General features: G+C 39.1%; 1 protein-coding gene across 7 annotated transcripts in view; it reads right to left on the reverse strand.

The window, feature by feature from the left end:
* The window catches only part of ZFAND6 (zinc finger, AN1-type domain 6), a 68,578-nt gene that overhangs the window by 21,902 nt on the left and 20,464 nt on the right, over nucleotides 1-26,212 (reverse strand). For 2 of the 7 annotated variants that reach the window (XM_011983696.1, XM_011983697.1), the window contains exon 2: nucleotides 17,714-17,876. The exons of 2 other annotated variants lie outside the window; for them this stretch is intronic. The gene's annotated coding sequence lies outside the window, so the exon portion shown is untranslated. Of the gene's footprint in view, nucleotides 1-4,885; nucleotides 4,890-10,345; nucleotides 10,360-11,188; nucleotides 11,199-17,713; nucleotides 17,951-18,431; nucleotides 18,436-26,212 lie in introns of those variants that run through there. 3 more of the 7 variants (XM_011983700.1, XM_011983695.1, XM_011983702.1) reach the window with 3 other exon arrangements.

Genomic DNA, 26,212 nt, shown 5'->3' on the forward strand with positions numbered 1-26,212 from the left:
GGCCTCCCAAAGTGCTGGGATTACAGGCTTGAGCCACCGCGCCCGGCCCTCCGCTTTAATTTTTAATATGATTTATTTAACTAGATATAACTCTCATACACAAAAGCTCTTTGGGATATTGACACCAAAATTTTGAGAATCCACTGCTTATAAAACGTGCACTCTCAGTATAGACAGTTTGCCCCTCAATGGGGAAAACACTGATTTTTGGAGGAAAGGGTCACAAAAACCCTTACTCTAGTATAAAACACAGATATACATAAAATACATAAACAGATGTGCAATATCTCTCTGGAGTTAAAATCTCTGGAGGTGGGGGCCACTTAGAAAAACAAAAACAAAAAAAAAAAAAAAAACAAAAAAAGGTTCCTTAGGGAAAACAGAGAGAAAAAAGACTGAGGAACTCAGGTTTAAACCACCAACTACGCTACACCGCCTATTAACAATATTAAAGTACAAGAGAGGAATTAAAGGAACTTTCCCAATGATAATGATAAATACATGGCTAGTAACAAAACTGTAGAAGAGATAAATACCGTATTTCCATAAAAACTCAAGTAAAAAGTCATAGATGAAAGTACAATATGACCACTAAGCTTTTCATTACAATTACTTCAAAACATTAAGATTAAAGTTTGAAAACATGTAACTACCAATTTTCCCAAGTCAAACTGCCTGCACGGCATCAAATTAACAATGATACTCATAACTCAAGAGGCACAAAGGGATTCTCACAGAATTCTTAAAAAAAATAAGAATCAACCTTATTCATTAATCGGTTAGGCCGTAAAATGCACCTTTACATGAAGAGTCAGAAAGACTGAAAAAGACGAAAAACCATAAAAGAGTAATTTAGTTTATCTGAATGTGTAACGGCATAGATGGGGTAGCTATGAAGAAATTGGAAGTCTTGCCTCCCTCCCTTTGCTACTATACCTTTTTGGGGCAATCAGTCTGGCATTCAAATGGTCAGAGAGGAAAAGGGATAAGGGGAGAAAAGGCAGAACAATTCCTTAACTGCTGCATTGTGGAATTATAAAACCACAAATCCAGAGGCAGGGAGTAAGATCACTCTACCAGATATTTTAAAAATGATTAGCACGGTATAATAAACAAAAGCCTATGAACTGAATAGAATTCATAAAACGTGACTTGACTGTTCACAACATTCAGTCAACCCCCCAACTTATTACTCCCTCTAACATTCCAGACAATACTTAACAGTTATTTGGAGTTTAGTATGTGCTAGGAACTGTTTTTACTGTTTTCTTTATATCTTGTTTAATCCTCTCAAGAACCCTATGATGTTGGTGCTGTTGAAATCCCTATTTTAAAAACAAAAAAAATGATACTCAAAAAGACTTAGTTACTTGCCCAAGTTCCCCTATCTGGTAAGCAGCTAAGTCAATGTCTTTTGATCTAAAAAACAAAAACAAAAACCAAAAAACCAACAACAACAACAAAAAACAAAGAGAACTGTCAAAGTCCACCATAACCCTGAAAACCTATAATTTTCTGAGCATTAATTCTTATTACTTTCATTTAAGTATACATTTTAAATGTCATTTATTCAATCTTAACATATCATGCAGCTTTAATTAGCTAAAATCATGCTCTTGAAAAAATTTGTTTTTCCTTTATGTCTTTTTACCCAGGAAGTTCTTAGCAGGATTAAAAATTCAAAATTAAATGCTCTAAGACTGTAAAGAAAATTCATTACCAATTATTAAAATTCTGACAAAAGAATAGTAACGATGGCAACATAAACTCAAGTATAACAGCATATACATGTCAATTAAACCTACTTTCCTGTGCTTCCTTCCCTAAAGGTAAGTCACCATGTTCCAATAATTTTTATTTTGAAATGTTTCATCCTCTTATTTTCCATCCCAACTGTGGTCCTCATTGCTTGTCATACCTGGGTTATTTTTAACAGTTTACTGCCCCTCCTCCTAATACATTTATTGAAATTCTCCTAAAACACCCAGTTCTCATCATATTACTTCTGTTTTAGTTTGTATAATTGTCCCAGAGAGGAGTACTCAACCTAGCATTCGTGCTTCACGTAATTTAACCCGAGCAGCCTAATTTCCCTAGAAAATATGCTGTATGTAAACAGAATGGGCTTGGAGTCAGGTTGCCCACAGCTGGAATTCCAGCTTTGTCATTTTATTACCTGTAAAAGCTTGGACTTGTTACTAAATTTCCCTGGTTTCAACTCCCTAAGGGGCACTTACATCATCTACCTAACCAGATTAAATAATGCGTATGAAAAGCATCTAAATAGCATGTGGCACACAGCAAAGTCTCAGTAACTGTTCTTACTCTACTCTTCGTAAAAGCAGAGGGTCTTTTGCTTCCCTCTGTTTGAAACAAATCATGTTCACTCCTGGAAACAAGCTTCTAGCTCATATTGCTCCTTTTTGAGTATAGCCCGCCTACCTTTGTATTCTGCTTGTAATAATCCTATCTATTTCAGGAAATCAGCTTAAATTCTATTTCTTCTGGGACCATTTCTGACCACCTCAAGCCTCTTCTACTCTATTCCTAAGGAAGCTGCTTGTACCACTCTTTTGGGGCACTTAATTGTACCATTACTCAAATATTTCACTGGTATACAACTCTGTTACCAGCTAAACTCTTAAGTTTCTTCTTCAAACCCTCTTTATGCCTAACATGAATCCCACAAAATATTTTGTTGAGTAAACACACTTCATTATTGTCACAAGTATTCATGTCAGGCAAAAAAAACGGTTATTCTGTTGAAAAGGGGAGAAAACTGATGAAGAACGTTTCACAGTGCAATATTCATAATTTATATAATGAAACAGTTAATTCAGTAAGAATGACCAACAGCCCAAGGCAGTTGTAAAATGCATACTTTTTTTCACTCCATTCTTTTTCTCCCTCATCCTGAAAAAAATAGGGAGAAAATATAATTTATAATGATGAATTAGTCCAAAGAAGTTGTGAACTAGCAAAGTTAAGTCTGACCCATAGCCATATTTGATTGGCCAGTATCTATTACTTTTTTTAAAAAATTAGTTGTTAGCATTCAAAAATTGGGGAATGTCACATAATTCCAGATTTCTTCTGTTGAAAAATAGGAAGATCTGACAATATTGGACTCATGTTCCTCAAATTAAAACCCATCCGCTAGGGCCCTATTAGGCAGAGCCTGTACTCTCCAATTCAAGACCACCTTCAATTTTAGTTATCTAACTGATCTTATAAGTAATCTCTAGCCTTTTCAATTTGGGACCTTCACTAATAATTTCAAGAAAAGAAAAAAAAATACACGTAACATGTCTAGTTAAATAAGAATGCACATTAAACTTTGAACCAGTACCACACTGCAACACAAAGTGTTACACAAAGGTAAGACGAGCTCCTGCCACATTCTGCCTTTTTTTAGATCACTGGAAAACTAACCACTCAGAATGGGTGAATTCTCTTTGCAATTGTATCAAATGGATCCCAGAAGAGAGCAAAACAGGATTTATGGTACACTCTAATTTTTTTTTTATTAACTGATCAAAAGAGGAATTACCTAACTTGGCATAGGTGCTTGAGATTAGTGTTTCCTGGTTGCATACAGTAATTCCCAGTTCTAAGCCTTTGGATCTCCAATTATCACATGGATAATAAACAGATATGAGGGATGGTAAGGGGCAGCAGTAACCTTTTTGCAGAGATGATATAAAAAAAAAAAAAAATCCCGCCAGGCGCAGTGGCTCACGTCTATAATCCCAGCACTTTGGGTGGCCAAGGTGGGCAGATCACGAGGTCAGGAGTTCGAGACCGGCCTGACTAACATGGTGAAACCTTGTCTCTACTAAAAATATAAAAATCAGCCGGGCATGGTGGCGAGTGCCTGTAATCCCAGCTACTCAGGAGACTGAGGCAGGAGAATTGCTTGAACCCAGGAGGCGGAGGTTGCAGTGAGCCAAGATCATGCCATTATAATCCAGCCTGGGCAACAGAGCGAGACTCCATCTCAAAAAAATCCAGCAAAGCTCATAAAGCCAACAGATCAGAAAGTATGACTTGATACAAAACACTTGGGATGAATGCTATTTACTCTGATAAAAGTATAGGGATTCTGGACTACTGTACTGACTGTGCTTTGTAGTTTCTCTGCATAGCAGTTTTTTGGGTTTTTTTGAGACGGAGTTTCACTCTTGCTGCCCAGGCCGGACTGCAGTGGTGCAATCTCGGCTCACTGCAACCTCTGCCTCCCAGGTTCAAGCAATTCTTCTACCTCAGCCTCCCATGTAGTTGGGAATACAGGTATGCACCACCATGCCCAGCTAATTTTTTATTTTTAGTAAAGACGGGGTTTCACCATGTTGGCCAGGCTGGTCTCGAACCCCTGACCTCAGGTGATCCACCTCCCTCGGCCTCCCAAAGTGCTGGGATTACAGGTGTAAGTCACCATGCCTGGCCTATACAGCAGTTTTTTCCAGACTTCTGTTGAAAAATAGGAAGATCTGACAATACTGGACTCATGTCCCCCAAATTAAAACCCATCAGCTAAGGCCCTATTAGGCAGAGCCTGTACTCTCCAATTCAAGACCACCTTCAATTTTAGCTACCTGACTGATCTTATAAGCAATCTTTGGCCTTTTCAATTTGGGAATCTTCACTATTAGTTTCAAGAGAAGAAAAAAATACACATATCTAGTTAATTAAGAATGCACATTAAACTTTGAACTAGTACCGCAGCACAAAGTGGTAAGATGAGCCCCTCCCACTTATAAGAAAACTTTATAAAAAATTTATGAGAAAAATTTCCTTATAGCAATGTATCACTATATACTTATCCTATATTGCTATATAGTTATACTGGTAAAATAAATCTCACCAAGAGGCCACTGTATTGTACCAACCTCAGATTGAAAATACAGTATTCCGAGGATGTGAAACCTGTCAATAAGGAAGACTGACTTTTCATACCCAAATGTATCGCAGGGTTGACTGCAAGTCTTAAGAACCCACAAATTCTGGTGTCTGCAGGAGTGGGAGGAGGAGGATCCTGGAACCAATACCTGCGGATACTGAGGGATGACTGACGTATGTTCATCACCCAGTGAAGGGAAAGGATTAGAAAGGCAATATGTCTCATCCAAATGTATCCCCAGACATGATTTATATGTAGTTATAGCCATGACATGATAAACGATAGTAACGCTCTTGGTACAATCCCATCTCCACTTAGCACACCAAGCTAAACATATCTGTGGTGTCTTAATCATGAAATTACTCAACAACTGAATCTGAAGGGTATCTGTATTACTGAAGCTGACAGCTTCAATCTGCCTACTATGTTTTCTTTCCTTGCTCTTTTAGGTAACAGAACATCTATTTCTTGCAGGAAGACCATTTCATTTGCTTGGGTAGAACTGACCCCTCCCATCCCAGGGCCAGGCCTGTCTCAGGGGTGAATACCTGAGCCAAGTCTGGGCATGTGACAAGCTGAGCCTTTCACTTTTATATCTGCAATCCATCTAGAGTTGATTTTTTTTGGTATGGCATGAAGAGTTAAGATTAATGCTTTTCTCCATATGGATATCTAATTAACTCCAAACCATTTATTAAAATGATCATCTTTTCCCTACAGTCTCATCTTTGCACACACATTAGGCCTCATACATGTATGGGTCTTTTCCTAGGCTCTCTTACTCTATTCTACTGGTTTATTTCTCTACCCTGTTCTAAATTACTACAGTTTTTTTCGGTATCTAGCATCAGTTTCAATCTTCCTCATGATTGTGTTGGCTATTCTTGGCTCTTCGCATTTCCACACAAATTTTAGATTCAGTTTGTCAATTTCTACTTAAAAAATAAAAACCAATAGGATTTTTATTGGAACTGCGTTGAGTCTACAGATGTGCAAATACTACTGTATATCTCTCAGTTTATTTAGTTCTCCTTTAGGTTCATAATAATGTTTTATAGTGTTCTGTGACGAGGTCTTGCACATCTTTTAGATACTCCTAGGAATTTGTTTAAAATCTACTATAAATGGTGTATCTTATTTTTAAATCTCATTTTCTGTCTGTCTGTTGCCAGCCTCCAAGGTGGCCTGTCCCAATTCCCTGAGCCTCCTGGTAGTCAGGCCTCATGCAGTTCCTTCCCACATTTTATCAGCGTTGGTCTGGGATATCAACAGAATACCATGGAAGTAATGGCATGTCTTCCAAATCTAGGTCATAAGAGACACTGTGGTTTCTGCTTTGCTTTCTCCTTGGTAACTCACTCTGGAGAGGCTGAGAGCCATGTCATAGAGAAAGGCTCATGTGATGAGTAGCTGAGGTCTCTGGCCAACAGCTATATGCGTGAACCAGGAAGCGGATCTTCTCTAGCCCTGATCAAATCTTTGAATGACTGCAGCCTTGGCTGACATGTGAATTGGAACCTCATGAAACACCCTGGACCAAAGCTACAGCTGAGGCCCTTCCATATTCCCAACAGAAACTGTGTGAGATAATAAATATTTGTTGTTTAAGCCAGTGAATTTTGGGTTAGTTTCTTATGCAGCAATTGATAACACAGTTTCCGGTATATATGTCTCCCTGCTTCTCGCCCCCCTATAGTTTATTTTCAACACAGCAGCCAGTGATCTTATTAAAATCTAAACCAATCACACTGCTTGCTTACTCAAAATCTTCCAGTAGCTTCCCTACTTACAAAGCGTTAAAAGCCATATTCTTTATTATGACTTAAAGGCCCTTCATGATCTGGTCCCCCATTACATGACTTCCTCTTTTACTCCTCTTCCTATCATACACACTGCCGGGTATGACAGGTATTTTCCTGCCTGAGGCCTTTGTAGTTGCTATTCCTTCTATTTTGCAGAAATCATCATGACTAGGTTCTTCACCTCCTTCCGGTCTCTGCTCAAATGTTACCTTTTTCAAGGAGGACTTCCCTTGCCACCTATTTAAAATTGTCTCCAGCATCAATTCCAGTTTTATCTTTCTTCAACGCCCTTATCCTAATCTTAATTTCCTATTGTATTGTGTCTCCCCGTGCTAAAATGTTACCTCCATAAGGGCAGAGATTTTGTCCATTTTGTTCCCTGATGCTTTGAATAATGCTTGGCAAATGGTAGGCATTCAATATTGACTGAATGTATGAGTGAAACTGCACTGCCACCTTACCTGCACACCACCACTAGTAGCCAAGGATTTATCCCAAGGTAAAAAACTAGAATGCTCCTTTTAAAGAAATTGAATTTGCTCTTTAAGAAGAGAGCTAGATCTGTCAGCAAGGTATGCCATATATGACTATATAGTTTGTGCACTGAACAAAGATGTCTGCAGGCACAGCGGCTCACGCCTGTAATCCCAGCACTTTGGGAAGCTGAGACAGGCAGATGACTTGAGGTCAGGAGTTCGAGATCAGCCTGGTCAACACGGTGAAATCCTGTCTCTACTAAAAATACAAAAATTGGCAAGGTGTAGTGGCAGGCGTCTGTAATCCCAGCTACTCAGGAGGCTAAGGCAGAAGTGCTTGAACCCAGGAGGCAGAGGTTGCAGTGAGCCACGATTGCACCACTGCATTCCAGCCTGGGCGACAGAGCAAGACTCCAAAAAAAAAAAAGAAAAAAAACAAAAAAACAAGTATGCCTGGCCTCATGCTCCAAGCTTTTGGGCATGTTTTCCATTCAGCCTACTCAGAAAGAGGTTCATTTAGCAATGTGACTAATTTAGCATACCCAATGGTAATTTTATTAGTAAAATTAAGTTGCGGTGAATTTCATGTTCTCAAACTGACCTAGGTTCCATATCGCATACCTTAAAGAGCAAGGCATAGTTTTTACCAGCACAAGGCCACCTAATATTCCTATTTGCAAAAAGAGGAAAACCATTCAAATTTTCCCACTGGCTTCCACATTCATGGACACTCATTCTCTTTTCTTCTCAAGATTACCACAGATCGATCTATCTATGCCTTTTTATTCGTCTTCGCCCTTAAAGCTTTTAATTCAACCATGTAGACTTTGTGCTTCACGCCCCTGCCCAAAACCTTTTAAAAAATCCCTTCTCCCCCTAAGGCAAATCTTCAATTGTAAATGAATGTCCTTTCCTAATTTTAAAGTTTAATATATGGTCATTCTCTAAATTTGTATCTTTTCTGCTCATGAAACTCTGCACATTTTTTACAGAAGAAAACTTGCTTTACTATTTATTGAGTGCTTTATGTGCCAAGTACTTATAAATACCAACCACTTTAATCCTCATAATAGTCCTATGAAGTAGGTACTATTACCACTCTCATTTTACAGAGAAGTAAACTGTTCAAGGACACACAGCTAGTAACTGAGGAGCTGGGATTCAACCCAAGCAGTTGGCTGGAGTCCACACTCTAAATCAATAGTTGCCAAAGCGTATCTGTGGACTCCTGAGGATTCCTGAGAGCCTTTCAGAGGTCCCTCTCCCTCCTCCCTGCCCTCCCAACTCCCTCTTCTCCCCCGCTTTCCCCTCTCTCCTCTCTTCTCTTCGACAGAGTTTTGCTCTTGTTGCCCAGGCTGGAGTGCAGTGGCACGATCTCGGCTCACTGCAACCTCCGCCTCCCAGGTTCAAGTGATTTCCCTGACTCAGCCTCCTGAGTAGCTGGGATTTACGGGCACCTACCACCACTATTTTTTGTGTTTTTAGTAGAGACAGGGTTTCACCATGTTGGCCACACTGGTCTTGAACTCCTGACCTAGGTGACCCACCCGCCTCGGCCTCCCAAAGTGCTGGGATTACAGGCATGAACCACTGCACCCAGTCCCTATTTTCATAGTAACAATAACTTGTTATTCGTCTTATTCACTTTGTTGACATTTGCACTGGTGGTGTAAAAGCAATGAAGGGTAAAACAGCTAGAGCTTTAACATGCCATCAAGGCAGTGGCACCAAACCATACTATAATAGTATAGTTGTCATTATACGACCAGAAGATGTCATATAATATGGTGATGTCATTAGGTAATGACTACCTAATAGTAGTCATTATATTCATCACCATACTCTCACAGTTAAAAAACAAAAAAACCAGTTTCACTTGTGAGTATTCTTGATGAAACAAATTATTTTTATTAAATCTATTATTATTTTTTTTTTTTGAGATGAAATTTTGCTCTTGTTGCACAGGCTGGAGTATGGTGGCGTGATCTCGGCTCACTGCAACCTTTGCCTCCTGGGTTCAAGTGATTCTCCTACCTCAGCCTCCTGAGTAGCTGAGATTACTGGTGTCCGCCACCATGCCTGGCTGATTTTTTTGTATTTTTAGTAGAGATGGGGTTTCACCATGTTGGTCAGGTTGGTCTCGAACTCCTGACCTCAGGTGATCCACCTGCCTTGGCCTCCCAAAATGCTGGGATTACAGGTGTGAGCCACTGTGCCCGGCCCTTTTATTAAATCTTGATTCTGATTACACTTCATTGTATTTTTCCTCTTTCACCTATTTTGAGATACGTCACCCCAGAGTAAAGTCTTCCTCATTCTAGTTTCTCATCCACATAATGGAAACTGAAGTCTCTATCCTCACAGAGGTTTGAGGCACACAGTTCCTAATCAGTCTCCCTTTTCAGGAAACAGTGTTACTGAGGAAAAAGATACCTACACAAATTCAGAGGAAAAAACTTACTTGTAATAATCAACACTGTCCTTCAACATGAATTAAAATATGAATAATGAGCAAATAGTAAGTTTCTAAGCACAAAGAGCACATGAAAGCAAAAAAACAAATTTAACACACAGAACAATTATTTGTTTTTTTCAGAGTTATATTCCCAGCACTCTAATTAGGGCTGGCAAATTTTTTCTCTAAAGCACCAGATAGCAAATATTCTAGGCTTTGTGGGCCATACAGTCTGTCACAATTGCTCAATTCCGCCTTTATAGTAAAAAAGAAGCCATAAACAACAAGTAAATGAAAAGGAATGGCTGTGTTTCAATAAAACTTTTATTTACAATAAGGGGTGACTGGAATGGAGTTGGTGAGTGCACCACAGTTGGCCAATTCCTGCACTAGATTAATGCCAGGCACATAGGAGGTACTCAAATACATGCTGGATGAATAAATGATTTCACAACTATTTTGGTTAGAAATATTATCAGGAAAGACATAGCAAAATTCCATGACTATAAGCAAGTATCACTTTCTTTTGTCATAGCTCTTTGTTCAAGGATATCTTGATACCTATCACTTCGCTAGCTATTAAACACTATAAAAGACATTTAGGACACACAGTTCTGCTCTCATCAATGTAGGTACAAGAACAGAAATATTAATGTCTGATTTTCTGCACAAACATCACATCTAACTCCAAAATTACAACTTCATTAGCCACAAAACCACCAAATGCTAAGAAGTACCAAAACCACAAAGTTTTAGAATATACCACTCTCACTTCATAGAGGTATACAAAAATGGATGCCAGAAATGATTGCAAGATATTTCAGAAACTGATTTTTCTTTCAGTTAAAGTGTAACACACCTTGTGGGGATGACTAACAAATGCATCATGAAAGGAAGTATAACTACAAATCACTGCAAAACAACTGCTATATATACAGGGACAACTTGATGTGTAGTAGAAAGAAAAAAGAACTGACTCATCTTCAAATTGGTTGTGAATATAAACTTCCTACTTAGATAAATGGCTAGCCCGAAGTACTTCATTTAAGATAGGTATGATGCCTGTCCTTTCTAACTCATAGGACTTTGAGGGGGTCAACTGGGACGGTGATTGCGAAAATACTTTAACCCGTAAGTTGCAATATAAAGCTCAGTTCAGAATTGGGTGGCTTATTTTAAGTTACATATCTGCAGTTCATCATGAGAGGGAGAGTTGCAAACTGTCAGGTATTTAATAATAGATGCAGTCATAAATCCAAGACTCCTTATTTACCCGTAGCTCACAAAGGACAGGTTCATAAAAGTTCTCCTTGCCACAGAGGCACTAATCACCTGTTAGGAGATCTGTGAGTAGGCCTCACTTCCACCTGAGATGATACCATTTTTTATTAAAAGCATGATGGAACGGTTTCTAATATCCTCCTCTCAAAAGTTTACAAAATGATGTATCAATTATTCTGGATAACTGGCAACGAAAATTTACTACGTGCTTATGCTCAGTATTTATAACTGTAAAGGAGGGATAAAAGCAAGTATGTGTTCCACCAGGGGAGACTTCTGTGTGCCTAGAATATAGGATAGTGGGAAATGATCTTAGAATAAGGCCACATCACAAAATCTGTGTTTCCATGCTAAGGAGTCGGAATTTAAACCCACAGGCAACTGGGAATCCCACCACCTTAGAATGAAAAGGGGAGCTTTTTAGAACAAGTGCTATTCACTAAATACTACTGTTTTTATATACTTTAAATTGCTCTAAAAATAATTCAAGGTGACTTTAAAAATGCATGCTGCATGGTATCAAAAGTAAGCAAAAATAGTCAATCCAAGGAAAAATGGTTAAAAAAAAAAAAGTTAGAAATACTGTCAATAAATAAAATGTATGCCCATAAAGGCCTATTTGCTAATTAGAAGCCATTCATTTGACTCTATTCTTTCAAGTAGCTAATGCAAAGAAGTACAATGAAATCTTACCCCCAATAACATAAGAGGATTTCATCTATAGTTTCCAAGTAAAACACAACGTGATAAGGTCCATAATATCTGTAAAGTAAAACATAAGTTTCCGGGATGGATGGATGGATGGATGGATAGATGGATGGATGGATGGATAGATGGATGGATGGATGGATAGATGGATGGATGGATTGACTTGAGACAGGGTCTCACTCTGTCATCCAGGCTGGAGTGCAGTGGCGCGATCTCAGCTCACTGCCAGCTCTACCTTCCAGGATCAAGCGATTCTCCTGCCTCAGCCTCTCAAGTAGCTGGGATTACAGTTGCGCACCACCATACCCGGCTGATTTTTGTATTTTTAGAAGAGATGGGGTTTCACCATGTTGGCCAGGCTGGTCTTGAACTCCTGATCTCAAATGATCCACTCGCCTCGGCCTCCCAAAGTGCTGGGATTATAAGGTGTGAGCCACCCACCCAGCCTCTGGGTTTTTAGTTCTAATATAAATCAATAGTCTCATGGCCACCTTCAGTTAACAGCCAGTCTTCATGGGGCCAGAGTTAAAAATAAAATCCGGCCAGGGGTGGTGGCTCACGCGTGTAATCCCAACATTCTGGGAGGCCAAGGCGAGAGGATTGCTCGAGGCCCGGAGTTCAAGACCAGCTGGGCAACAAAGTGAGATCCCCGTCTCTACAAAAACGAAAAAATTATCTGGATGTGGCAGTGCACACCTGTGGTCCCAGCTACTCAGGAGGCTATGTACGGTGGGAGTACCGCTTGAGCCTAGGAAATTGAGGCTGCAGTGAGCTGAGATCATACTACTACATCCCTGCACAGGCGACAGAGCAAGACTCTTGTCTCTTAAGAAAACAATAATAATAATGAACTTATCATCCAGGCTTATCATTTAGGCAATCCTTCATAAAGTTTATTTCTAAGTGTGTGCTTTTGTTCTATCAAAGATTGCTGAGGCAGAGGAAAAGGGTAGAGAGAAAGCACATTGAGAACGCAGAATGGGTTACAAATTTCTGCTTCAAACAGAATAGTTCGTTTTTGGTCTTTTCACATACCTGGTTTCTGTAAAAGATTTCAATTAAATAAAGGGGTTCAAATGGCTAAAAAATTTGGACACTCTTAAGTTCTTGATTAAGAGCAAATTCAACAATGGTCAACAGTAAGCCAATCTGAGGTAGGGTTGATATACTATACCATGAACACTTTAGAGCATATCTAGGCCACTAGTTATAAGAGGTAAATTTCAGTTAGGCAGCCACCCCACTTTGAATTGAGATGTTTTGAGTGAATATCCATAAGTCACCAATTAATCCTACTAAATTCTCCAAATTTTTTCCCTAAATTAAAAAAATCAGGTCAGAAAAACTATATAATTAGGTACATATTAGAGTAAGTGCTCACTGAAAACGTCTACTCATTATTATGTACTAGGCCCTGGGCTAAGCACTTTATATAGATTATCTGACTTAGGCCTCACCAAATCTGTATAAGGGAGGTAATATTCTCATACATGTTCCTCTGTAATCAGTTAAAGAAACTGAAGTTACACATGCCATTCACTGCCTCCCTGCTAAAATTCCCTTCTAAGACAATCTGTATACCTATAAATCAGCTCTTGCTGCCCTTTTAGTACCATGGGATAAACCCTCCAGACAAGCTAATTAGACCTGGATGAACACCAACCCAATGAACCTATCTAAAGTCATGGGTGGAGGTGGGGAGGAGACAGAATAGCACACACATAAAAAGTACCAAGGCTACATACTTGCAATTCAATTACATATGATTTTCCAAAGATTTTCGAAATAATCCTTTTTTCTTTCCTTAGTTAGAATGGATTTCTATTTCCATGTGTTCTGGTCCCTGATTAGAATCCAGTAAACAGTGATTTCTTTTAGAACATAACATTAATACCTTGTTCCTATCCTTTGGTATCTCCCCTAACACCTATACTATTTCTAAGCACAAAGTAAAAGTGATTATCAGTGCTGAAATCTAGACTACTTTTAACCTTTAGTGGAATCATCTCAAACAGATAAATTTATCTCACAATAAAACCACTAACTGAAACCTAGTCCTTCCTGACTCTAAATTAATGTACCACCCATCACATTGCTCGTCTTCAAAGGTGCGTCTAGATAAGAAATCTACTAGCATTTAAATGTAAAAATTAGTTTTCATTTCCATATCACATATAAACAGATGGCTCACTTTAATTTGAGAAGCAGTCACTGACAGACTTCAATACTTGCAACACTGCTTGACTCACCTGTCAATATCTTTATTCAAAAATAACTGCAAGGCTGGGCGCGGGGGCTCACACCTGTAATCCCAGCACTTGGGAAGCCGAGGCGGATGGATCACCTGTCAGGAGTTCGAAACCAGACTGACCAATATGGTAAAACCCTGTTTCTACTAAAAGTGCAAAATTAGTTGGGCATGGTGGCGCATGCCTGTAATCCCAGCTACTTGGGAGGGTGAGGCAAGAGAATCGTGCCACTGTACTCCAGCCTCGGCAACAAGAGTGAAACTCCATCTCAAAAATAAAAATGAAAAATAAAAATAACTACACTACATTTTATAAATTGTTTAAAAATCACTTTATGGCCAGGTGCAGTGGCTCACGCTTGTAATCCCATCACTTTGGGAGGCCGAGACGGGCGGATCACGAGGTCAGGAGATCGAGACCATCCTGGCTAACACGGTAAAACCCTATCTCTACTAAAAAATACAAAAAATTAGTTTGGTGTGGTGGTGGGCACCTGCAGTCCCAGCTACTTGGGAGGCTGAGGCAGGAGAATGGCTAGAACTCAGGAGGCAGAGCTTGCAGTGAGCCAAGATTACGCTATACACTCCAGCCTGGGCCACAGAGCAAGACTCCATCTCAAAAAAAAAAAAAAAAAAAAAAATCACGTTATATAAAACCCAGAGAAAATACACCTAACCTTCACCAAGATTCTTGAAGAAATATTTTTTGCTTCCTCTTCTCCTCTTGGTGGAGTTCTATCTGATGCAGGAGCCAATCTTTCATGTTCCAGACAAAGAGAATTGTGTCATCAATAAACGTCATGTTTAATGCAAATACATTACCTAGTAAAACCAACTATCTAGAACAGTGTTGTCCAATACAGTAGCCATCAGCCACATGTGGCTACTGAGAATGTGAAATGGGGCTAATGCATACAGTAGACTGAGACAGGAAGGCAGGGAGTAAAGATTTTTTTTCTTTTTTTGAGATGGAGTCTTTCCCTGTCACCCAAGCTGGAGTGCAATGATGCAATCTCAGCTCAGTGCAACCTCTGCCTCCCGGGTTCAAGCGATTCTCCTGCCTCAAGCCTCCCGAGTAGCTTTGATGACAGGCGCCCGCCACCAAGGCCGGCTAATTTTTTGTATCTTTAGTAGAGATGGAGGTTTCATCATGTTGGCCAGGCTGGTCTTTAACTCCTGACCCCGTGATCCACCCGACTCAGCCTCCCAAAGTGCTGTGATTACAGGGTGAGCCACCACGCCAGGCTAGGAGTAAAGATTTCTATTCTACTCTTCTGTAGATGTTTCTCATGATACCTTAATTGAAAATACCCTACTTTGTGATGTTCAAATTCTTAATCCTAAAGCCTTAAAATCTATTACTTGGAGCATTTATAATATGCTACCTAGTATTCCTCCTCTCAAAGAACAAACAGGTTTAATAATGATAATAATTTGCAAGCATTGATGATTCAATCAACCTCACAATATCCCACCAGGTAGTAAATTATTACTGTATCTATTTTACAGATTATACAACTGAGGCCCAGAAAGGTTTAAGTAATTTGCTTAGTATCACAGAGATGTCAGAAGGGACACCTAGGATCTGAACTCAGGCAGCCAGACTCTATGGCCTGCATACATGACCATATTACATGGCCTTACATAGCCCAAAAACTTCATTTTAATACACTGCATTATACAACAGTAAAAGAAGCTCTAATACATTTACAAATCTAAGCAAAACCAAATGACAGAATTGGGTACAGGATCAATGAGAAGCCTACACTATTGCGGTAAGGTAAAGGGTAGAGCAAGGCAGAGGGAATAAAGTAGACGAATTTTATATATGGTGCTCACATATTCCTACATGTACTTTCTATCCCAGTAAAGTTAATTAGCTCCTAACTTTACCCCCTTGAGAGAACAGTAATATAGAACAGAATACAGAGAATCATCTCAGAGAGATAAAAAGAAATTTGGGACCAATTTACTATCATACAATTTCCCCCTAAACCCTGTACAGTGATAAAAGCAACTCGCTTCCCTATTGTGTGTTCTCTCCTAATCTCATTTTAAAAATCAAAGTTTCATTAGTATGTTCCAAAGGCTTCTCTCACCTTGAATTTTCCTTATTTTTGACACTAATCAAAAAAGAGGAGGGAAGGCTGCTGAAGTACCGTTCACAGAATAGCAGCACCAAATTAAACGTGGCTTTTCAAGGGAAATGCCAGATGGCTGTAAATGAAGACTTAAATTTCATATTACAGACCCTAAAACTGCATTAAAGTGAGGCTTGTCATCATTAAACAAGATTATAAATATTTCTTCTCTAGAACTACTGAAAGATTAGGAACTAGATAACCTCTGGAGATTTATACAGTGGGCTATACATCTACTGACCAATACAGAAAAGAAAATAATGGGGCAAAGTGAAACCTCTGGGTTTTTCACTAGTTTTGAATGCAGCAACATGTGTCTCTCCATTTCTGCCATGTATCCTTTGACCACTTTCATTAAGAATATCCATATTTGGCCATGCAAGGTGGCTTACACTGCTAATCTCAGCACTTTGGGAGGCCAACGCAGGCAGATCACTGGAGGTCAGGAGTTTTGAGACCAGACTGGCCAACATGGTGAAACTCCACCTCTTTTGTAAAGATACAAAAATTAGCTGGGCATGGTGGCACATGCTTGTAGTCCCAGCTGCTCGGGAGGCTGAGACAGGAGAATTACTTGAACTTGGGAGGCGGAGGATGCAGCGAGCAGAAATGGTGCCACTGCTTCCAGCCTAGGTGACAGAGTGAGACTCCTCAAAAAAAAAAAAGAAAAAAGGATATCCATATTCAATGTGTATTCTTCACATTTTCTAAATGTTTTCTCATTCACTGATTCTAAAGAGAGTCCATTTTGATTTTCCTTCAGTCAACACATTTGTGTTATGAAAGAGAAAGTAATTTCATTTTAGTGCATACAAATGTGCAACATTCCTTCTACTCCATGCCTCAGTGAATACTTAACAAGATTTTATAAGTCTCTGTCTACATGCTCATCATTTTGCTCACTACAATGCTTTATAATCACTCCATCTGTACAAACAATGCATTCTTCTAAAGAGAGAGAAAAAAACATTCAATTCAGTCTCACTTCTAAATCCATAAAGAAAAAGTGGGGGGAGGAGGATAGAAAAAAAAAACACCACCCCACCATGGATTCTTAAGGTGTTAACTTTAACGCCTTAAAGGAAGGAAAAGGAGAAATTTTTCTTCAATGGCATTTCTATTTTTCAAAGTACTTTACAAAATAAAATTGGCAAATTTAAAAAACTTTCAACTGCATTTAGGGAACCAGCGTGCTTGTATTTTGATACACTCTTTGATTAAATAAAGCGATTTAAAAAAATACTAGTTTTCAAAATTATTATAATTTATTATTTCCAGAAGGAATTTTCTATATTAATATCAAACATCATAATCCCAAGCAATTTTTTTATGGTTGTTTGGTCAAAATATTAACTTTAAATGGCTGAAATCAACTGCAAAATAAACAGCAATCTAAAGAATTACAGTCTTTTGCTTCACAATAATAAAATTAGTAATGCAAATTCCAATGCTTATAATAATTCTGATAAAAGATGTGTGGTCACTAACAACATTAGTTATAAATGTTATTGCACAAAATATTATATAAATAAAAGTCTACCACCCACTCCACCCTCAGTATCCTACCCACCAGAAAAAATACACCCTAAAAATGTCTCATCATGACGACTTAGGTCTATCTTCAAGCATTTTAAATTTAAAAAAATAAAATTAAGTTACTATGCCCAATTACATAGGGTTACAGGCTTAAGTCTCTACTCACACAGTTGAGGTTGATGAGCAAACAGCTGTCCTGTATCTTGAGACAGACATTAGCTTTCTGCCTTCCCTATCCTCATAAGCAGCTACTTAAAAGTTTTGAGTTTTATGCAAGAAAACATTTTAAAGCCTTCAGTGTTTTACTGCAGCAGACTTCAGATTCATTCCTGTAACACATTTAACATGAAACAGAGTTGAGACATACAAAATTTATGTACCACATTTTAATCATTAAAATTTTAAGGAGTGCTTTCGCCATTATAGCTAGGTTAAAAGGGTGGCTAAAGGAAAAGTGAAAAACAAAAACATTCCAATTGGTATTCGACGTTATTAACACGCATATAACTAATCCATAGATTTTTCTATACCTGGCCATAGACTAGGTGAGTAAGGATTACTTTATATATAATCATTTTGTCCAAAGTAAGCAAAAGTAGGTATTTTTCTGTTCTCCTTAAGTCTAGCTAATTTATTTAGAATAAACAGCTATAAAAGCGTTTGTAAAGAACGCCTTTACAAACAGATAGTCAGTGGAATGCCTTTAGAGTCCCAAGTACACATCTCACAGCACCAGACTAGGGAGAATGAGATTGTTTTGTGACAGCAGGAGGAGACATGTTGTAACTCATTAGAGTTGTATGAAAGGTATTCTATCATAAAAAGTTAAAATATTTGTCCAAGAGTCTAACTTGCTTCAGTAGAACTGATTAAAACTTTCTGACTTCACCGCAGGCTTAACTGAGTCTGCAGTACAACGGCTAAAACATAAACTGTACCAATCTTGGGCTATAAAACAGAAGCATGCTTTCTGTATAATAATAATTAACATTTTATAGGTGTTTAGAATATAACAGACACCACTGACAGTTTTACATGCACACTTAATCTTCATTCCATCCTTAAAAGTCAGGTGCTACTATTACCAACCCTTTACAGATGACAAAACTGGTTCAGAGATGTTAGGAACGAGTTCAAGATCACAGAGCTAGTTAAGTGGCAGAGCTATGACCTGAAGCCAGATCTATTTGTCTCCAAAACCTGATGCTCTCAAGCCTGTAATCCCAGCACTTTGGGAGGCCGAGACAGGCGGATCACGAGGTCAGGAGATCGAGACCATCCTGGCTAATACGGTGAAACCCCGTCACTACTAAAAAAAAATACAAAAAACTAGCTGGGCGAGGTGGCGGGCACCTGTAGTCCCAGCTACTGGGGAGGCTGAGGAGGAGAATGGCGTAAACCCGGGAGGCGGAGCTTGCAGTGAGCTTGCAGTGAGCTGAGATCCGGCCACTGAACTCCAGCCTGGGCCAAAGAGCGAGACTCTGTCTCAAAAACAAAACAAAACAAAACAAAACAAAATAAAACCTGATGCTCTTGAGCATAAAGCTAGATTACAGGCAAACAGTGATCCATTGTACTGATAGATCAAACTGTATCTGGAATTAGTATACAGATTTGGATACCATAGGTTAAGTGTGATACTGATGGTGAATGAGTGTTATCAGAAAACCAACAGGATGGTTATAAATTCAGGAAAGTCATCTCTTACAAGAAGTGACTATATGAAATTAAAGCAAGTAACAGCAAAAAGACAAAAAAGAACATATTTTGAAGGGCAGTTAGAGAAACACAAAAAAAAGCAGGCTCATCTCCTGTGGTACAGAGTACAGAACTTGAAACAGTGTATAGAAGTCTCAGGAGACAGTCTTGTTCAACACAAAGCACTTTATAATGCTAAGGAATCCAATAGCTCAAAGCAGTTCCTACTATAGTACTGAGCTCCTGCAATTAAATACCTAAACCTGGTTAAGTATCTAAACCCAATTAAATATCTGAATTATTATCATCATAGTAATAACTTGATTCAGACAAAGTTACCAAAGAATGTTAAAACTCTTTGTGAATGAAAGTTTGATGAGGACTGGTATACACTGAGTCTAATAGTGTCTTCCCACAAATTATGTATTACAGAAGGAAAAATATTAACTTAAGTAGAGGAACCTGGCAGGTATCACATTAACCTAAAGATCTAAGTAAGTATCACTGACAAGGGAACAAGTGGACATGTGCCTCCTAATGTGATGCACTGAAAAGGACACAAGTGTAACATTCCTGCCAAAACTACATTCCTAAATTTTATCATGAGAACACATCAGATACACCCAAATTGAGGGGGATTCTACAAATAAATGGTCTGTCACTCTCTTCAAAAATGTCAATGTCATTAAAGACAAAGAAAGGCTGAAGAAATGTTCCTGATTAAAGAAGAATCAAGAGATGTGGCAACTAAACGCAATGAATGATTATGGGTTGGATTCTGGACAGGAAAAAAAATCACTAAAGAACACTATTGGGCTCATGCCTGTAATCCCAGCACTCTGGGAGGCCAAGACAGGTGGATCACCTGAGATCAGGAGTTCGAGACCAGCGTGGCCAACATGGTGAAACCCCATCTTTACTAAAAATACAAAAATGAGCCGGGCATGGTGGCACGCTTGTAATCCTAGCTACTCGGGAGGCTGAGGCAGGAGACTCATTTGAACCTGAGAGGCGGACGTTGCAGTGAGCCATTGCACTCCAGCCTGGAATACAAGAGCAAAACCCTGTCTCACATACAAAAGAAAAAAAAAAAAATTAATGAGAAAACTAGTAAAATGTGAATGTAGACTGTGTATTAGATAACTGCGTTATTTCCTTAATTTAATAACTGTAACGTAGTTAAACAAGAGAAGGTCCTTGTTCTTAGAAACTATATACTGAAATATTACATGGTAAAGGAACATGATGTAAGCAACTTAATCTCAGAAGATTCAGAAAAAAATAACATGACAGAGAATGAATAAGTAAATAGCACAAAATGTTAACAATGGGTTAATCTTACTAAGAGGTCCAGGGACCAGTTTCGTGGAAGACAAATTTTCCATGTGTTTACATTGGGGGGAGGGTGGGCAGGACGATTTCAGGATGAAACTGTGCCACCTCAGATCATCAGGCCTTAGGGTTCTCATAAGGAGTGTGTAACCTAGTTCACTCTCATGAGCAGTTCTCAAGAGGGTTCGTGCTCCTATGAGAATCCAATGTTGCTGATCTGACAGGAGGCGGAGCTCAAGTGGTAATGCCAGCTCCCATGTGCTCACCTGCTGTGCAGCCAGGTTTCTAACAGGCCACAGACTAGTACTAGGACTAGTCCAGTCAGCAGCCCGGGGATTGGGATAGGAAATACATGTATATTTTAACCTTCCATAAATTTGAATTATTTCAAAATAAAACCTGGTAAATACTTGAACCTGATGTTCCAAGGATTCTAAATACCTGAAAGAACCAGATTCCCTATCTTGTCTCCACACACAAACTCCAATCCAACAGCAGTCTAAACTGATTTATGATGATCAAATGAGTTACAATAAATAGTGCTCCAGTTTAAAATACCAAATATAAGTGCCAAGTGACATGTACCATTCCACTGATGATAAGGTATGACTCAGAGATCTAAGACAGGTGAATGTCTACCTCCTCCCAATCTTGTTTTACTCTACTGCACCCTTCCCCAAAATACACTGGAATTAAAGAACAGAGACAAGACTTCTCCAATAAAGCACTGCTATTCTTCCATTGAGAAGGCAGTAGCAAGTGTGTCTCCTTGCTAAAAACTCCAAATTAAGTTATCTATCTATCTATTTATTTATTTATTTTGAAACGAAGTTTTTCTCTTGTTGCCCAGCCTGGAGTGCAATGGCGCAATCTTGGCTCACTGCAACCTCTGCCTCTTGGGTTCAAGCGATTCTCCTGCTTCAGTCTCCCGAGTAGCTGGGATTACAGGCATGTGCCACCAGGCCCAGCTAATTTTGTATTTTTAGTAGAGATGGAATTTCACCATTTGGTCAGGCTGGTCTCCAACTCCTGACCTCAGGTGATCTGCCCACCTCGGCCTCCCAAAGTGGTGGGATTATAGGCATGAGCCACCATGGCCAGCCCAAAGTAAGTTATTTTCTGATTATGCCAGGTAGCAAAACAGACCCAATTTGAGAGCAATCAATAACCTATATGGAAAATATTTTTAAAAACCTCACTTTAAACAAAACTCTAATGCCAATTAAAAGCTGGCAAAATACACTATATACTCACTACAGAGCACCTGGCAAAAACAAGAGTCCAGAATGTTAATTACTGAGACTAACATACAAATGGCTAATACACAAACACTTCAGTTGCCAAAAAAAAAAAAAAAAAAAAAAAAAAAAAAAAAAGAAATGAATAACAGAAAGAGGGAAAATGGAAACAAACAGAAGTAGAACATGAATGAATATTAAAGAAAACATTCAAGAAGAAATAATGATGGCTACACATCACCACATTATTTTGAGTTCTTCTCCAATGATTAGACGTATTTTTCTTCCACACATTTTATCTTCCACTGTTGTTCACCTCACCTACTATAAAATATAAAAGTCCATCTTTGTAAGACTGCAAGAAATGTTAAGAACTGTTAAGAGCACAGCTTTGACTGTATCTCATGATGATACTTCTTTTTTTTAACTTGTTGAGCGGTCCAAAACAGCAGTCTACTAGGAAATTCTCACAAACAATTCACACTGGAAAGGAGTGGAGTGTCAGAACACATCATCTAATTCACATCACCTAATTCGAACAGCCTTCCAACCCTTCCAACTCTGGGAAGAAGGAAATGAATTATTTTAGCTTCCTATACTAATCTAGATACATCCTACATCAGGTATCAGCAACTTATGGCACAGAGACGGAGTCTCGCTCTGTTGCCCAGACTGGATTGCAATGGCGCGATCTTGGCTCACTGCAACCTCCGCCTCCTGGGTTCAAATGATTCTCCTGCCTCAGCCTCCTGAGTAGCTGGGACTACAGACATGCACCACCACACCCGGCTAATATTTGTATTTTTAGTAGAGATGGGGTTTCACCATGTTGGACAGGCTGGTCTTGGACTCCTGACCTCATGATCCACCCACCTCGGCCTCCTAAAGTGCTGGGATTACAGGCATGAGCCACCGTGCCAAGCTGGCACAGTATTTACTGGTCGTTTAGCTAATTCCAGGCCTTGGGCCCTGCTGCTAAGCTGTGGCCTTCTTTCAGACAGTCTCTTTATCAGGTTAATCTTTCTAACTACAGAGCACCAACACTGCCTTGTTTAAAGTAAGCATTTTAACAGGTTCTTGTTGAATGCCAAACTACAAAACAAGCAAAACCATTTTATCTCAATCCCAATCCCTGCCTTCTCTCCCATTTGCTCAGGTACCAGGCTATCAACTCTTCTACCTCTGCCAGATCTATTAGCTCTCCAATTTTTTTCCCCACATATCTCAATTTAAACTCCAATTCTCCGAATGCTGCAGGTAAATAATGTTGTAATAAAAGGATCAGAATAACACACACTGTGAATGAAACTTGACCAATTCAAACCTAAAATGTAAACCAAATTTAAACCTAAAATCACTAACTTAGTAAATAAAAGATGTATCGATGGACATGTGTGTGTATACAAACATAATATATTTGGGGGCGTAGGGAGCAAGTTTTCAAGTATCCATCATCTTCCAAATTAACTCTTAGACCTACACTTCTAAAAAGACTTAGGCATATGAGTCTGCAATTATAGCTCAATTCAAAGGCTTTCATTAAGTCATTAGTCAAATCAGCATGGTCATGCAGCTGAATTTCTAGCAAATCCCTAATACGACATTACAAATCATAAACCTTGATCTGTAGCTTCCTTTACAGATTCCCCTTAACTTAAACTGCATTAAGTCCCAAACCCTGAAAAGAAAGGAGGTGGTATGGAAAGAAATGAAAAAAGGCTCCAAACAATAAATCCAAGTATAAGTTAGAAAAATACTAGGGAACGCGGGACAGAAGTGTTGCGACATGGACAAGATTCAAGTAACCCATTCAAAATCTAGCATATTCTTGTAAACAAGAGTTTTAAATAAGGAATACCTTCTTAGGGGAGGTTTAAAGGAAAGGCAGTAGCTTTTTGGCAGAGATGAGTAGGAAATAATAATAAAAGAGAATAACAACTGGCAATTCAATTCTGAAATAAAATCCTGAAATAAAAGCCTTCCGGTTTAATTAAATTTTTCTATCTTCTCTACCAAAACTAAGCATTGTATTTGTTGTCATTTTTTGAGACAGGGCCATACTCTGTTGCTCAGGCTGCAGTGCAGTGGAATGACCACAGTTCAATGAAGCCTCTACCCTCAGCCTATTGAGTAGTTGCATACACTACAGGGGCACATCCACTACATCCCACTAATTTAAAAGACTGCAGCCTGGTGCTGTGGCTCACACCTGTAATCCCAGCACTTTGGGAGGCCAAGGCAGGTGGATCACGAGGTCAGATCAAGACCATCCTGACTAACATGGTGAAACCCCGTCACTACTAAAAACAAAAAAAAAATACAAAAAAATTGGCTGGGAATGGTGCCATGTGCCTGTAGTCCCAGCTACTGGGGAGGCTGAGGTAGGAGAACGGCGTGAACCTGGGAGATGGAGTTTGCAGTAAGCCGAGATTATGCCACTGCACTACAGCCTGGGTGACAGAGCAAGACTCCGTCTCAAAAAAATAAAAGATGTTTATTTTTTGTAGAGAAAGGGTCTCACTACGTTGTTGAGGCTGGTCTGGAACTCCTGGGCTCAAGCAATCCTCCCACTTCGTCCTCCCGAAGTGTGTGATTACAGACATGAGTCACCAGCACCTGGCCAGGAGTGAAATGTTAGATTTAAAAGAGAGCAAAGTTTCCACTCCTAGGTATTTATACACATGTCCACACAAAAACTTGTACTGAAATGTTCATAGTAACCTTATTTTAACAGCCAAGAAATGGAAACAATCCAAATTATCCATCTAATGGTAAACAGATAAACAAATTATGATATAACCATAAAATGAAATACTATTCTGCAATTAAAAGAACTACTGATAATACAATGTGGGTGAATCTCCAAATTATTATGCTAAGTGAAAGAAAAAAGACTACACAATGAGGATTCTATTCACAGGAAAAGTTACAAAAATACAACTATAAACTGAGTAGGCATGATGGATGGCGTGCAGAGGAGGAAGGATAAGGATCGCCTGAGCTGAGGAGTTGAGTCCAGCCTGAGCAATATAGTGAGGCCCCCATCTCTTAAAATGTAATTAAAATGCAACTGTAACAGAAAGCAGATCCAGGGACCACAGGATAGGGAGATGCGATTGACTTCAAAAGTACACAAGGAAACTTTCCAGGGTGATGGAAATATTATACCGTCATGACTGTGGTGGTGGTTAAACAACTACATAAATCATAACTAAAACTGCACACTAAAAATTAGTATATTTCATTGTGTAAACTTAACTTAATAAAGCTGATTTTAAAAGACAAAATAGGACAAAGGAGTGGAAACAGTCATTTGACTTAAAGTACTATTCAGTTAAATCAGTAAAAGATAAGTATTAGAAATTTCAACTATACCAAGAGAAGCCACAAAACTAATGAGTTCAAGTTTCACCTAGAATCAGTTTTTCACTAAGTATTTTTTTAAAGATGTCTTAAAATAACTTTCTAGGCCGGGTGCGGTGGCTCATGCCTGTAATCCCAGCACTTTGGGAGGCTGAGGTGAGCAGATCAAGAGGTGAGGAGTTCGAAGAAGTAGAGACTGTGGTAAAATCCGGTCTCTACTAAAAATACAAAATTAATTGAGTGTTGTGGCACATGCTTGTAATCCCAGCTACTCGGGAGACTGAGGGAGGAGAATCACTTGAACCTGGGAGGTGGAGGTTGCCATGAGCCAGTGAGCCAAGATCACGCCACTGCACTCCAGCCTGGACAACAGAGCAAGACTTGGTCTCAAAAAATAATAACTCTCTAATTCTCCTTATTTATAATTTTGAGAGGGAGTCTTGCTCTGTCGTCCAGGCTGGAGTACAGTGACACGATCTCGGCTCACCGCAACCTCTGTCCCCCAGGTTCAAGCGATTCTCGTACCTCAGCCTAATGAGTGGCTGGGATTACAGGTACAGCCTCCACGCCTGGCTAATTTTTGTATTTTTTGTAGAGACGCGGTTTCACCATGTTGGCCAGGCTGGTCTCAAACTCCCAACCTCAAGTGATCTGCTCGCCAAGGCCTCCCAAAGGGATTACAGGTATGAGCCACCATGCCCGGCCTAATTCTCCTCATTTAGCTGTAAGCACAGAAACACACTTTTCCCTCCTTTACCTCTATACCCACTTTTACATCATTTCAATACCCTGAAAACGATTTGGTAACTTAAACAAGACTAACTTGGGCTGCCTTTTTAACATGTTATTATTTTACAATAAATAAAGCTTATAATTCTACAAAACATTTTTTGCTAATCTTAGATTTTAAAGTGTAACTGTCATTAAGTAATTTATTGCATTTCAATAAAAGATGCTTCTCAAATAAAGGCAGCATAGCTTATTTCTTCAAGCAGGAATCACTTCTTAATGTTTTCCGATTATTTGAAAGAATA

The sequence above is a fragment of the Mandrillus leucophaeus genome, unplaced genomic scaffold, assembly GCF_000951045.1.
Source record: "Mandrillus leucophaeus isolate KB7577 unplaced genomic scaffold, Mleu.le_1.0 Scaffold254, whole genome shotgun sequence".
Lineage (NCBI taxonomy): Eukaryota > Metazoa > Chordata > Mammalia > Primates > Cercopithecidae > Mandrillus > Mandrillus leucophaeus.